The 15,859-nt window shown below is 41.3% G+C and overlaps 1 long non-coding RNA gene across 1 annotated transcript; it reads left to right on the plus strand.

Moving 5' to 3' along the window:
- The first annotated feature begins 2 nt into the window (after window positions 1-2).
- On the plus strand, window positions 3-5,414 carry LOC145435085 (uncharacterized). Its single transcript, XR_013913703.1, has 2 exons — window positions 3-1,644; window positions 3,025-5,414. It is a non-coding gene; the product is annotated as an uncharacterized LOC145435085 (long non-coding RNA).
- The last annotated feature ends 10,445 nt before the right edge of the window (window positions 5,415-15,859 follow it).

Below are 15,859 nucleotides of genomic sequence, written 5' to 3' on the forward strand. Positions count from 1 at the left end.
AGATCACGTTCGCGTTCTGTGTGAGAACCTCAGAAATTTAGAGGTTCACGTTAACAAACGATTTTTGCTAGGTTCCGGACTGTAAACCTTTTTCATATGTTACAATTCTTCTCGTTATTATAACATATTTGGTTGAGATTCTTTGCATTTCGACTTTGGACCACTCCGTACATGACGTTGGCAGCATCAAAACTTCAACACTAAACGAGCATGCACCTTTCACCTTGCACCTTGTGCTTGCTTTGTTACAAAAGTTTGCTCGAAATATACAGCTTTTTTGTGTGACTATTTAGTGACTGTGAGACTGCTGTGAGCTTGAACCGAAGTCACGCAACATCTCAGAACGAAATATACTACATGTAGTGTAGGTAGTTAGCGATTGGTACTTGTGCTTATGCAACAACCAATCTATGAAATTGATATAAAGAATACTTCGTTGGCTAAAGTAAAACGCCAAGCTGGTGTTAAGGGATCCATCTTGATTTGATACGTTTATTGTATTATAAAAAAACAAATCATTGCGATTGGGCTGTTGGCAATTGTATAACTTGTTTATGGCGTAACATCGGTAGCAAGTATAGAAACCCGATCTACACACTGCTCAATGTAGCAATAGTCAGCAGCCGAATACATTGTCCGGTCTGGCTTAGACCGTTCAAACGTAAGCATGCATTCCGTAGCCAGTCCTCGTCGAAATTGTTGGCAAAGCGACGAAAGATATTGATTTTACGGGATTAATATAGCATTTGATTGCTACAGTTGATACGTTTGGTGACCTTTACGAAGTCGGCCTGTGCTTCAGCATCGTGGTATATGTGGCCAGAGTCGTCGCCCAGTATCGCGTATACCTAGATAAATATATGACTTCACTGAAATGTAGGGTTGGTACTAGTAATGTGACGTCCTAGGCTCCTCCTCGCCACCTCATCCGCGTCAGCGGTGTCTTACAAAAGCCTAGAGGTGGGCCGTGCTATAAGTCGGCAGTTACGGAAAATATGAAGAATATTGGCCTGGTGTAAATGACCATAGCAGTCGACAAACACCATGAATACCCCAAAAAAACAACAGTAATGTGACGTCACGTGTCGTCATAGGTTCACGTTCGCGTTTACACACAACCTTTCAAAATGCTTCGCGTTCACACGAACCTGAACCTTTGACGGGTTCACAACATCCCTAATAGATAGGCAATTAGGCAGAGGTCGAGGGGATATTTGGATGAATGTAGCATATTGGCTATATACCAAGTACTGGTGCTAATATAATACACCGGGTCATCATAAATTGATTAGTATTGCTGCTTTGTGGGATCGCATGTTCGTGATGTATTTTAGAAAGTTCAACTTCCCTTACCGACCGAAACCTGTCTCCCGGTGACGTAATATAATCGTTGCTGTTCGTGTCGTGACTGCGTGGACGGCGCTCTTGTATACTTACCTATAATGTCAACCGCATGAATTCTCATTCTATTGAGTTCAATGCGGTTGCTAAATAGCGTATTTGGCAAGTAATTAGCTCCGATTATATTACATTAAGATTTGAAATCCCAACTTAGATTGACTTAAGCATACTTGGAGACAGTATTGCGGTCCATAATTGGACAAATGAGTTTTGATGCTTGTAATCCATACATCGTGGCTACATGTATAGCCAGGGTTGCCATACCGTCCTTATTTTTAAGATTTGTCCTTATTTTGAAGGTCCACGTCTTAGAAAACTCAGCTGTCCTTATTTTTAAGAAATGTCCTTATTTTCGACTTGCGTCCTTATTTCGTCTTATTTTAAGCCACTACAGAACTTCGATCGTTTTCATCTGGTATTTGATTTGTGTCGAGATTTTATGACATCATAAAGGAAAGGAACTCTCGTGACGTACACCCCATAAGATTAGACTTCTAAGTGGTGAGATAGCTCGGGCCATGAGTACCAATAAGCTACCACGGCGGACGTCATTTTAGCAGTAAACAGCAGTACCAGGCTCTTGCTGTTTGGTCTACAGCAGAATAAGCTGCAGCTCTGGGAAAGGAAGCATTTATTGCGTAGTGAAAAAAGGCGCAGTGAAGTCGACACATTGGTTAATAAGTAGTAAAGCTATTAATCATTGATAAATTTTTCTAAATCATGTTACACTTGCGCACATAGCTTTAGCTACTAATAAGGCTAAATCTGATTAGTAAAAATGAACAGGCGTAAAAACGTTTTTCATGACGATTATGAGAGAGAATTCAAAGATATCTAACGAAGTTTGAAGGGCGAGTGTTTCGCACATAGCAATATTTGCAATTGTGACATCAACCTGGAGGCCATAGGAAAGACCGCTATTTCAACTCACATTGATACCCAAAAACACAAGAAGTGTGTCATAATGATTAATTTGAGCCAGTCGATGAATAATTTTTCAACAAGTCGATCGGCACCAACGACCACAGACGACGAGGCAGCTGCTGCAGAGGGTATCTGGGCATTCCATACTGTCAAACACCAGCAATCATTCCACCAACGATTGTACATCGCAATTGTTTCAAACAATATTCCCCGATTCCAACATCGCAAATAAGTTTTATTCGGCCAGGACCAAGACTACAAGCATTATTACTCGAGTTCTTGCTCCATACGCTCAAAAATGATTTTGTCTAAACATGGTGTAGGCCACAGCCTTTTTTCATCTTGGTTGACGCCTCTAATAACAACGAGGTGGAGAAGTTTGGTTTATCACCCTATGTGGGTGGGGGCACGACCAGCGTTTTTTATTTTATTTTTATTTTTTTTTGGGGGGGGGGCTGACGAAGTGCTGTTTCGCCCCCGAGTAAAGGTAAACTTAGACCTGAGCTCTCGTGAGATCCATGAAGCACTTCCTAATAACAAGGAGTTGCTGGAGCAGATTGTTTCTGGCGAAAAGTATGGAATGTGATATACCACGGCTTGTATAAATACAAAGTAAGTTCAAAAACGTTTTTATATGCTAATCTAATTTTTCGACTGTCCTTATTTTCGGGTCTATGTCGATGGCAACCCTGTGTATAGCTATAGCTACGTATCATTGCGTCAGAGTACTATCAGATAACGGAGATTGGGTGTTGCACGCATGTAGGTATACCTTACTCGCAGGATATTTAGTGGGATGAATTATGTTGAGCAAATATGTCCAATAGTCGAATTTGGGGTTTGTAACAATTAGTGGCGTAGCCGCGGGCGACATTGTCGTTCAATGAAACGAAGTATCGATTGGGACACTCTAGCTCTGAAACTTTGGTATGCGAGAGCGTTGAGAGTGGAACGCGATGAGTGGCGGTTTTTTATTGTGCTTATTCAGCATAATTTGCGAAATTCAACATGTAAATATACAGTACACGATTGAACACTGCTACATCTCTGCAATAATTTGACGTTACGTTAGTATTACTCCGTCACTGCAGATTCTCAACAAGAAAAGCCATGCCACTGATGCGACTAGCTTACTAGGATACTGGGCCAAACTAACTAATCCATCATCCAGTACAGTACAGGAATCAGGATGTATTTTGTCATGTCGCAACGAACGTATATTACGCAATGCATGAACCATGGAATCATCAAAATTGACAATGGAGGATAATGTTTGCCACAGTGCGTGGTTTGTGGGTTACCATATTTTGGGTTCCGGAAAATTGGAAAAGTTAAATTATCCAACAAGAAGGCGGATGATTTAAAAACTTTTACAGGAAATAATTTTGTATTCAATAAAAAGAAAAAAAAGTCATGTTCCAGTCTCTCTCCCCTAAGACCCGCTCGAACGTCCATATTCCACATTTCGCGTCATTTATGACCTTTTTTAGTCGGGCATGTCCAGTGGCCTTACTGTCTGAGTTAAAGTTATAAAGTGGGACGAATAGGAGGACGCTTGAGCGTCCTCGGTGGATATGTGTGATTTCCTGAAAAAAATGACGGATGTTGATCTTGATATGAAATATATTTAAGGTAGCCATGCAGCCCAGCTTGTAAAGACAGCACCTTGGTTGGAACTATGCAGAAATTGAAAATCGAGATCCATGCTTCAACGTGAGAGTGTGGGCAATTTTCTTGGACCCTGATGGCCATTACGTTTAAAAGCAGTAATCCTTTAATTTAGCGTCGACATGATCCCCGACGTTTAATGTTATTCTGTGGATAGACTAACTTCTGCAGACGATTCATTTTAATCTATCTATGTTGTTTTCCTACAATTGATTGGTGTTGTCGTGGTAAAATAAAAAGGTAATGACTAATAAATACGGGTAGATTTGAATAATATAAGTCATTCTGTAGCTATCTGGTGTACGGAGAGAAAGATAAGAAAATTTCTTGTAGGCTTTCGGAAAAAGTTTGAGAAACACTGGACTAGGGCATTGTGACGATATGATGTTTAATTCGTAGCAAGGGATCGTGAAGTCATGTTATGGTTACTAAATTCATGCCACCCTTTGCAAATCTTTATCAAGATTACGCCTATGGTCACAATTAGAGCCAGTCTGATATATCGGCCTCGATGTCTTACCGCGAAGAAATAGCGTTATCGCCTACTCCAGTTAATATTTATGCGCGCGTGTTGCACCCCGAGTAATTTTCCAGACTGGTAAGAGGCTTCCATAGGTAATGACAATTATGTTTCGTTCTTGAATAGTGATTGAATTAGCAAAATAGGTAGTTTTGTAGCACAAGCCGTGATCTGAAACTTGGGATATGGACGTCGTGTGCGAATGGAAAGTCTTACTGCTCGGAATAGCTGAATTGCTCATCGGAATTGCAATTTTATGCTGCACCTTCACGATGTTGAAGGAAGCTGGTGCTCTCTATTACGGTGTATCTTACGTCGGGGTGCAAGTACTGTTGAATGGATTGTTAATGATACACATGACCTTGAATATATGTTGGATGGACTGTTATACTTGTGCCCTCTGTATGGGTATTATAGGTATCGCGTCCGGTTTTATAGCAGCAATTGTAACAGCTGCATTTCTGGTTCTTAACGGCGTCGCAATAGGCCAGCAAGGAACGACTGAAGCAGTATATATCATTATGATCGTGCTGCTAATCATAGCTTTCTTTCAAAACATTGCCCAGGTGATCATATCGGGCAAGTGGATGTTTAGCCTATGCAGTCTCATAAAAGAAGACATGTGGTATCGAACCCGTGACGGAATACGTGAACGTCAGGATAATAACGATGTGGCGGTTACTATGGATGCCAGGCGTTCTGAAATGACCGTAACTGACAATATTGACCTACCTGCGGTTCTGGAGGACTTGCGAAAAAAATACCGAATTGTAAATGGACCACGAGAAGACGCATCGCGGTTCGACTGAAATCTCCACGCTTATAGGAATCGAGTAGAATTTGTTGCTGTTGTTACTTTTGCTTCAGTAATCATTGTCTTTCGATTACATTGATTATTTTACACCTGTTTTCTTTGTGTGTGTGTTGTGTTATTCACGGTGCTTGTCGACTACAACGGTCATTTACACCAGTTCGGTGCCTTTATTATAATTGGGTATCTGCACGGTCCACATCTAGGCTTTTTAAGACACCGTACGCGCGAATCAGGTGTGCAAGGAGGGGCCAAGATAAACCTCCAACACTTAAGCCGGAATTCTTGATTCGACCCGGTCGGAAATTATACCCTTCGCGACCCATACTTTAAGAACTCCTGTATAACGTATGATGAAGAAGGACGGACTGAATAGTCAGAACTTCATATCAGGGACGGTATTACACCGTACCATCCTGACGCACATGGGAATCCTTCTTATGGCCCAGAAACGCCTTGCTATCACGACAATCTGGAGCCACCGGCGCCTTATACCAGATAAGCCACCGCACACTCACCCATGTCGCTAACCCACCATCGTACTGACAAATGTTGAGTGGTGTTAAGTAGCGCGAAATGCATTTCATGAATGCATAATCTGAATCCATACGCGTACCTGAGTAGTTCAAAGTAGCCAGCATTACTAGAAGTAGAAGTGGTAACATAAATGTATACTCGATTACAAGTAGAAGCAACGACTTTCAAAGCATGCTAAAACGACTTCTACTAAAATAAGTAATGAAAGGTCTTGAAAGTACTCGGTTAGTCGTGGCCAAACTATATGTGCTCGACGAATTGCTGACATTTAGCAGTAAATCGGAGGTGACTACTCTTGAAATTACAGCGTGCAAGCTCGCGATTAACGCATGATGATTACCAACACTGCAAATAGATGGAATTTTCGTAAATAAATCGAGACACCCGTTTGAATGGGAAGAGGATTTTTGCGAAATTGGATAGAATTATTTTACATTAAATTCATTCATATGGCATGCGTTGTTGTCAACCGGGGCCCATCCTTTTGCAGTTCGTCAGATATCGGAAAAATGAAAACGGCTACATAGCGTATCACGACCCCGTCGTCTCCATACCCCCATAACGGGATCTTAAGGAAGCATAATAGCATGTTTAAATTGTCGGGTCGAGGCAGTAAGTAAAGATTTATACTTTTTGGAGCACTGCAGCAAGGGTTTCTGTCTAATGTTACCAATTACTCAGGGGTCCCGTTTCTGTGTTACTTCTACAACCTCCGACCGACACCAATGTTCCTGGCATTTTGTTGCCATGCAACCACATGAACTGTGAATATAGCATATAGGGTACATGTACCAAGTACTACTGCTAATATGATAGGTCAACATAGATTGATGAAATTTGCTGCATGGTCCAATCCAATCGCATGTTCGTGATGTATTTTGGAAAGGTATCTTTGCCGTACTGACTGAAACCTCACTTTCGGTGACGTAATATAATCATCGCTGTTCCTGTCGTGACCGTGTTTACTCGACGGCGCTTTTGTATGCCTTGCTCATCTAATCTAAACCGCTTGAATTTATTTACGATAGAGTGCAGCGCGTTTGCTAAATGGCGTTTTTGGAGCGTCATTAGAGTAATTTGCATTGAGATTTGAAATCCCGATTTACATTCACATAGCCATACTTCAAGGGAATAATCGGATCCCTAAATGGACTGCCAAATTCTGATGCTTATATTCCATACATCGTTGCTTCATATATAGATACGTTTAATTGCGTGAGAATGTTATCAGAAAACGGAGGCTAGGTGTTACAGGATATTTAGTGAGGTGAATTATGTTGAGCAAATATATCCAATAATAGTCGAATTAATCGTTAATTACGATTGGTGGCGAAGCCGGTAGCGAAATGTCGTTTACTATAATGAAGTATCGACTTAGACAGTGGATCCCAACCTGTGGCACGCGAGAGAGTCTGCTTTAAATTGTATTTATAGTCAGCATCATATGCTAAAATCACTATATATATTTATACACAATTACCAAATTACTACAGCTCTGTAACAATTCATCCCGTAACAGCAGATTCACACCATGGAAAACAACGTCACACCAGTAAGACTGGCAAACTAGGAGACCGGGGCTAATAGACTGATTCATCATGTAGTATTCAGGAAGCAGGATGATTTTTCCCGTATAGAAACTGACGTATAGTACAAAATGCATGAAGTATGAATTCATTGAAATCGACTCGGGATGCTAATGTTTGCCAAAGTGACTGGTTTGTATAACAATACCTTTTAAGGTCAATCAATCAGGTTTAATAATATTTTCATCGTTTCAAAACATCACAAGACTGCGATACAATGAAAAGATAGGAAGGATGCGACACAACTTGGTGTAGCCTTTAAGATCAGACACCCATCCTAGTCTAGGCGAAGTAAAGAAGAGGCATGCACATTGACTGAAAAGTAATGCAGAGAATATTAGACGCAAGCGACAAAATCAGGTGGCATGTGGCGGAGGGCGAGGTCGATGTTAGGTCGTGGTCCGGTTATCCTGAAGGCTGGCTAGTATTCAATTAGAAGAAATTGCTTGTATTTCGACTTTAATGCGGACATGTTCGACGACTGTTCGATAGCCAGCGAGATGCTGTTCCAAAATTGGGGTCCGGCATACTAGATAGAGCAATGCGTTTTCTTGTATTCCGTCCTGATCATATGGTAGTTGTTCTTCGTTGACGCGCGTGTGCTGTGCTTGCGCGATTTTGTCTCCGAGGTGAAGTGGTCGTTGAAATTTGAGGGACATTGACCGCAATGGAACTAATACATAAACTTGGCAATTTCTAGCTTCCTCGTATCTTCTATGTTTAGAACACCAAATCTTTTGAGAAGCGATTTATCAGGTGCACATCCAGGCCCCGTGGGGCTTTGGCGATGATACGGATGATCCGATGTTGAAGTTTTTGCAGTGGGTAAATCGGTAGCCAGCAGCAGCAGCCCAGCAGCAGCACCTTGATTGGAACCATGCGGGATAGGAAAATAGATCGAGATTCACGATTCAACATTAGAGTATGGGTAAATGTTTCTGACCCTGATAGACATTACGTCCAAAAGCGGGAATCGTATCATTGAGCTTAGACATGATCTGCGATGTTTATTGCTGTACTTGCGTTCTTGTCTCCTGAGCAATGTCCCAGGCTGATAAGAGGCCTCCAGAGGTAATAACAAATATGTTTCGTTCTGGAATAGTGATTAGATTAGCTCAGGGGTTCTCAAAGGGTGGGCCATGGCCCACTGGTGGGCCACAAGAGCATTCGAGGTGGGCCACAGAGCTATTTGGAATATTCTAGAAATAATGTAAGTTTAGTAATATTTGTTTTGTTAATCGCTAAAAAATAAATTCATATTAGTTGATTATACGTAGGCTACATAAAGCTTTTCATCCGACCCTGATGAGATGTAGTAGTACGTATGGAGTCACCATTTCAAGTCGAAAATATGGGAGGCAGAAACGGCGGCTTTTCCACTGGCTATGACAACCTACGGCTAACAGCAACTAATTTTGCGTATATAATACCCGGAAGGTAATACTTAAGTAACCAAGTATTCCGGCAGGGTCATAACGTCGTATGTCGTTGAATGGGGTGTGCGATAAACTCGGAATGAAGTGTAATTGATGTATAGATGTCGTATTATTGTAAGTTAAAAATGGCCATAATTGCAAATTATTAGCAACTTCTGGTGAAGGTATACTGCACACCGCAACGAATAGTAATGGATTGAGGATTCAGCGGAGCGCATTAATATTTGGAGTCTGTTTAAAATGTCATGCGTGGAAACCAATGTACATAATGTAAGAGTCACATGAATTGATAGTATCACTGGATTGAATATTCCGACATTGCATCTTCAGTTGGTTCAGTGCGTGACATACAATGTACACTTGTACAGCATGCATAATAAGAAAAACTTTCTCCACTCCCCTTTAGTACCCCATTCACCAATGAATTGTTTGAAGCTGGACCAGAATGATTATACTATTCCTCTCAATAGTGGAACTAAAATCCCAATCACACAGTGTATGCGGGAATTCGATCATTGTGTTTCGCGAAGCGAAGGGAGCAGCGGACGAACATAAAATACTCAGAAGTGTTAGCATATGATCTACCAGAGCCGTAACTGCTGCACCCAAACCCTCAACTGGGGGAGCTAGAAGGGGCCCAAGATTATTTCGTTGGTGGTTTGTTGGAAGCTATGCATTCAACATGGAAATTTTCTTCGCGATTCGCGCGATTTTATGGCCTCGCATGTTTATATTTTAATTTCATCAGTAAATAAAGAGAAAAATGCGCATATTTTAGAGAAACAGTAATATCGGCGCCGTCGATTACCACGAATTGAACAGTGTTATGGCTTGAAGATTAGAGGTGGGCCACAGCACATTTTCAAACCGGAAAATGGGCCACGGCCAAGAAAGGGCTGAGAACCCCTGGATTAGCTAAACAGCTAGCTGTAGCACAAGCTGGAATCTGAAACACGGGATATATGTCTTTCTCATTCGAACTGAAACTCTTATTACTCGGAATAACTGACTTGCTTATCGGAATTGCAATTTTATGCTGCGCTTTAACGATGTTGAAAGAAACTGGTGCTCTCTATTACGGTGCATCTTACATCGGAACGCATGTTCTGTTGAATAGTTTGCTAATGATCAACGGGGCCTTGAATCCATGTATGGATTTCAGATATTGGTGTGTCCTCTGTATGGGTATTATAATTATCGCGTCTGGTTTTATGGCAACTATTGGAACTGCCGCATTTCTTGCTGTTAACGGCCTCGCAATAGGCCATCACGAAACGACTGAAGCAGCCTATATCATTATGCTCGTGCTGCTATCCATAGCCTTCTTCCAAAGCATTTCCCAGTTGATAATATCGGGCAAGTGGATGCTTATCTCATTTGGTCTTACAGAAGAAGATGACACGCTTCGAAGCCGTGCCGTGAGACGTGAACATCAGCCTATACCAGAGTTGGATCAATTGTAATTTGTAATTGTAATTGAATGTAAAAAATTACATTTTTCAATGTAATTGTAATGTAATTGTAATTGAAGCATTTTTATTTTGTGTAATTGTAATTGTAATTGTAATTCGACAAAAATTTTGCTCAATTACAATTTCAATTACATTAAATTGCTATTGAGACCTGACAAGCACAACATAAAATAAATGACTTTTAATGCATTCTCTTTAAATGTCGACAAGGAATTTGGTGGATCCATTCGCGGAAGCCCTTGACTGCGCCCTTGCGGGTGAAGTTTTTTTATTTTTACCGCTATGCTGGCCTCGGCTGCCATTGTATACAATTTTTAGATTACTAACCAACGGATGGATTCGCAACACGTGACTCACGATTGAATACGCCGAGAAGCGAACTGCTGAGCCGGCTAAAAGCAGCAGAATTGATAGTCCCATAGCTGGCGATCCAAGCGTCGAAATTTGATATGTATGGTCCTAATCGAAAGCTAGTGTCGCACCGATTCCGCAATAAAAGTATATTTCCAGGCAATGGTACCATCCCAAAATAGTCGTGAAAGTCTGGGAATCGGCATTGTTCTGAACAATCGCTGGGTGTAATTGGTAATTGTTGTGGTCATGCTGCTGCAGCGCTCTCACTTTTCAGAACAGTCGGCCTTAAACGGCTATTTTGGAGCAGTTACATTGCCCTGACGAGATTTTATTTTGTATTTTCGGAATTAGTACATCAATAGCCTACGATAAAAACCAGATGCATCAAATTTGGACACATGGATCGCCAGCTCTAGGACTACAAAGTTTGCTGGTTTTAGCCGACTCTGCAGTACGTTTGTCGGTGCATTCATCCGTGACTTACATCTTGCGCATCTATCCGTGGGTTGGCAATCTACAATACGATTTCAGATCACGATGCTGCATCGTTACTTCGTCTGGCTAACTAGCCAGACCACTGGATATTATATAACGTCTTATCTGACAAAGCATGGCTTTGTTTTTACTCCTCATCCTAATTCCTACGTCCCTCGATAAAATAATATTATTTCTTTAATTATATACTATATACGCAAATCCAACACGTGCATATATTATAATACTTTTTCAACGACATACTGCACCCTATCCTTAATCTTAACCCATAGGAAATTAGGTAAATAACATTTTACATTTCCAATTACGTGAGCCATAATTACCGAGCATACAAAACACGCTTATATTAAGTCACAATGACATCTTACATAGCATACTATATACGCACATAAACGCATCTATCACTACACAATCTGAACTAGACTTGAATTGTTGTTAAATACGACGCTACGGTTGTCAAGGAGCACGGTTAAATTTATGATTATTCAATTACATGTTCAACAGCAGCAATTGTAATAGTAATTGTAATGTAATTGAAGCATGCAAGGAGTAATTGTAATTGTAATTTGATATTTTTAGCATGGAGTAATTGTAATTGTAATGTAATTGAAAGATGCATGAAAGTAATTGTAATTGTAATTGTAATTGAACTGAAATAATGTAATTGATCCAACTCTGGCCTATACCCGATGTTGCGGTTACTCCTGATGCCAGGCATCCTGTAATGGCCATATCTGATATTATTGATCTGCCTGCGTTTCAAGAGAACAGGTGAACAAATACAGAATTGAAAATGGACCACGATAATACGCATCTCGGTTCGACTGAAATCTCTACGCTTTCGAATCGAGTAGAATTGTTTTTTTGTTGTTATTTTTGCTTTAGTAATCATTGTGTTTCGATTATATTGCTTATTTTACACTTTGCGGGTGACGTGTTAATGAGTCGTGAGCTGGCGCCTGGTAGCACAGCCCAGCACCTTAGTTGTGAGATTTTTTAAGAAACCAATTACGCGGATAATATGGCCCGGAGGGGCCTAAATATAGGCTACCTCCAATACTTCGGCAGGAATTCTAGAGTCGACCTCGTCCGGACTCGAACTCGCAACTCAGTGATCCAGAAATGGCAATTAAGATCAGTTACTTTTAAAGTAGGCGTCAACCCTGCGCAGAGTGGGATTTGTAATTGGAAGGATTACCTGAAATCATAAAAATATCCCCGTGTTAACACGTGCTAATCCACCCCCTAAGAATTTCAGTAGACCTTTGCGTTGCTTTGAAAGTCTAGATAAATATTGAACGCCCAAAGTATGTATTCTTCCCGCTATAATCACCATTTACCTATATATATCCGGGCTGCGGAGCCGACCCAGTTTACCACCGACTGCAACTGCCCGTTCGGGCAAGTGGATGACTCGACTCCGGACACTTGTAGTATACGGGTGCCTACTCTTTGTTCATCAAACTTATTTTGCAATCTATGATCTCATGCTGCTTATTGAATATGGTTCAAGGTCTCACATCTCCTGCTCCCGTGATAGCATAGATTTTGGTCGTATTATATTCGCACTATTTGTAATGCAAGGAAGCCACCGATCTTGCGTTTCCGCTATAAAATATTGAATGTTGTAACGGAAGTGTCATACTTATCAATTATCGTGCATTCCACTACTGACCGAAATTAGTCTCTCGGTGAAGTGTATATATCATTGTCGCTGATCGCGTTTTGATGGTATGACTGACACTATGGCATACCTATCAGTCCCAGTTCCCGTAGTCGAAAGCGTTTTCTTAATGGCATTTATTGCGGACATTCGATTCGGTTATTTTTTTATGAGGAGCTAGCTTTGCATTCACCATTTATATCCGGCCCGCGATGGGATTTTGTCCGGCCCGCGGACAGTTTTCCGTCTTAAATGCTAATGTGGCCCACGGGCCAGTCTGCCGAGATACCCCACTACTTGATTAAACGTCAAATTTTAGTAACTGTATGTAATTATATACGTGTGTACGCAGCGTGCAAGAGTAGAGCTTACGCGCGAGTTCGTCGAAGCGAGAAGACTTGCATTATCGGCATTTACCATGTACTCAACCCTAATGAATTCATATCTTGGTAAGTTTGGGGTACAGAGCTTATCGAATGCCTTGAACTCTTAATTGAGGATTGTACAATATAGTATGTCATATATGGTGTGGACAGGAGCAAATCTCACGGCCCAGTGAAATTGTTCTACTAACACTTTCCATTTGGCTAAAGTCAATTTGACGGCAACTTTTGATCGGCTTGCCGAGCCTTAAATTTGATAAAATGGCTATCAATCGAAAGCTACCTCGGTACTGATTGCGAAAATATAAATTTTATTCTGCTCGTGGAACCCCCCCAAAACCAGACTCGAATGCTGCAATGTAACGGAGTTTGGTATTGTGACGCAACCATGCCGTCTGGGAGCAAGTGAGAGCAGCGCAAACCGCAAGCGTATTTGCCATTGCTGCGCAACCGTCTGAGCAGCTCAGGAGCAAGTGCTCAGTAGAATGGGAGTGTGAATTCTCAATCTGTTGCTCAACAATGGTCAATACGCTTGCGATTTGCGCTGCTCTCACATGCTCCCAGACGGCATGGTTGCCTCACAATACCAAACTCCGTTACATTGCAACATTCCAGTCTGATTGGGAGGGGGGGGGGCAGGGTTCCACGAGCAGAATAAAATTTATATTTTCGCAATCAAGACTGAGGTAGCTTTTGATTGATACCCGTTTTATCAAATTTCGCGCTCGGCAAGCTGGTCACAAACTACCGTCAAATTGACTTTAGCCAAATGGAAAGTGTGACGTAGACGAATTTCACTGAACCGTGAGATTTGCTCGTGTCCACGCCATGTAGGACACCATGATTCTCAAATCCACATTGTCTTCGTCATTATCGGCGGGAATTGGCTTTGAAGTGACATTGCTATCGGTAAAATACATTCAGTAAATACGATTTATTCCGTGTATATGTGTATATACGGGCGAATAATGTATCGACTCAGCAATCCGGCCCGCCAAGTACTTAATTTTCCTATATCCGGCCCGCCGACTGAAGAAGTTGCCCGCCCCTGCTTAGAACATGCAATCTGGTCCAGTGATATATAGTTACATGGTAAAATAATTGAATCGACGACGATGACGTGAGTTCCAACCATACCATATCGTATACATAGACTGTATCTATTATAGTCCAAGTCATCAGAAGGCCCATACGTCTGAATACTGCGCTGTCTATTATAGGCGCAGAAGCCCGTCTAAAATGGGTTACCCACACGAATGCCAATCGTTGTAATTCACACACGTATTCCATTTCGATAAATTTAATAAAACGTCCACGCCCGGTAAAAATGAGGATAGCTGACTCGTAGAATAGCAACAGAAACAGCAACAAACAACCGAATGAAGATATAGCTGACACGTTGTATACAGCAACAGCGAACCGCTTTCCAGAGAACTTTCAAGGCAACGGGAAATTATCAATATAACAAAGAGGTTGGGCATACCGGTTTAAAATTAACTCCGGACGCATTCGGAGGCGGTGTAATGGCGTGTTGAAAGTTGACACTTCCACCGCTTCGCTAAGAAATCGCGCGATTTTTCATTCTATTTTGCATATTTCGGTTTCATTTTTCAAATTGGTTGCGTTTTTCAAAGGAGGAATGACATACATAGCCTCAAGTCACCGAACATTACCTCGTGTACAACAATTGGCATGGCTAATCGGGGTTGTCGACGCCTGTTCCATGGAACAGTCCCATTCCCCTTTCGCTTATCTTACACCACAATAAATTCGAATGTCCTCCATACTTTTATCCCATTATCACGCTGTGGAATTCAATATAGCAATACAATATAACTTGAGAGAGCAACGTGCAACTTAAATTTGTTGCGGAATAGCATGAAAATGTTAACGTGAGACATGTTTTGTAACGTCACACAGAATCTATAACCATCAATGACAACTGATATTCGTCTCTCGATCGCGTGAGTGCGCTGAGCGCTATGCTTGTGTTCCGCCGGACTGAATCATATTTAGCTATTCCCTTCGCCTGGTAAAATTCCCAGTAATGAAAGTGATGCGTTTTCGAGCCGTCGGTATGGTAAGACATTGACTATTTATATTTGGGTCGTGAATGTCAGCTTCACATGTCGGACATAAATTCTGCTTTATGTACAATTGCACATACAATTACTGCGAGGATGTTCAGTGAGAATTATCAATGATCAATGTTTCGTGCGATCAATATGTCGTGTCCACATTCATGAAAGTATAATAGTGTAATTGCATGAAGCATATAGGCGTAAGGTATAGAAGCAGGCATGTCTTCGTGGGCAGTGTAAGAGACTCAATGTTGTGACATATGATAGGATTTAAAATGTAACAGTCTTTAAAAGCAGAAATATTTCTGTATCTGTGTTACCGAATAGTCTGTGTGCAATCTGCAGCTGTTTAGATGGTTGCCCGTGAATTCCCTATCCGCCATCTACCATATCCTCTGACTTTAAACCGAATTCCACCAGAGTTGCATTTTAAAGTAATGATGTTTTAAAACAGATATAGAATGTTAGGAATTCTCAGAATCGTCGTCGGTGCAACGGTTATATCAGGGATGGGACACTACTCCAGTC

This window comes from Botryllus schlosseri, chromosome 3 (assembly GCF_051294905.1).
Source record: "Botryllus schlosseri isolate E-star chromosome 3, Bs_hap1, whole genome shotgun sequence".
NCBI classification, from domain to species: Eukaryota; Metazoa; Chordata; class Ascidiacea; order Stolidobranchia; family Styelidae; genus Botryllus; species Botryllus schlosseri.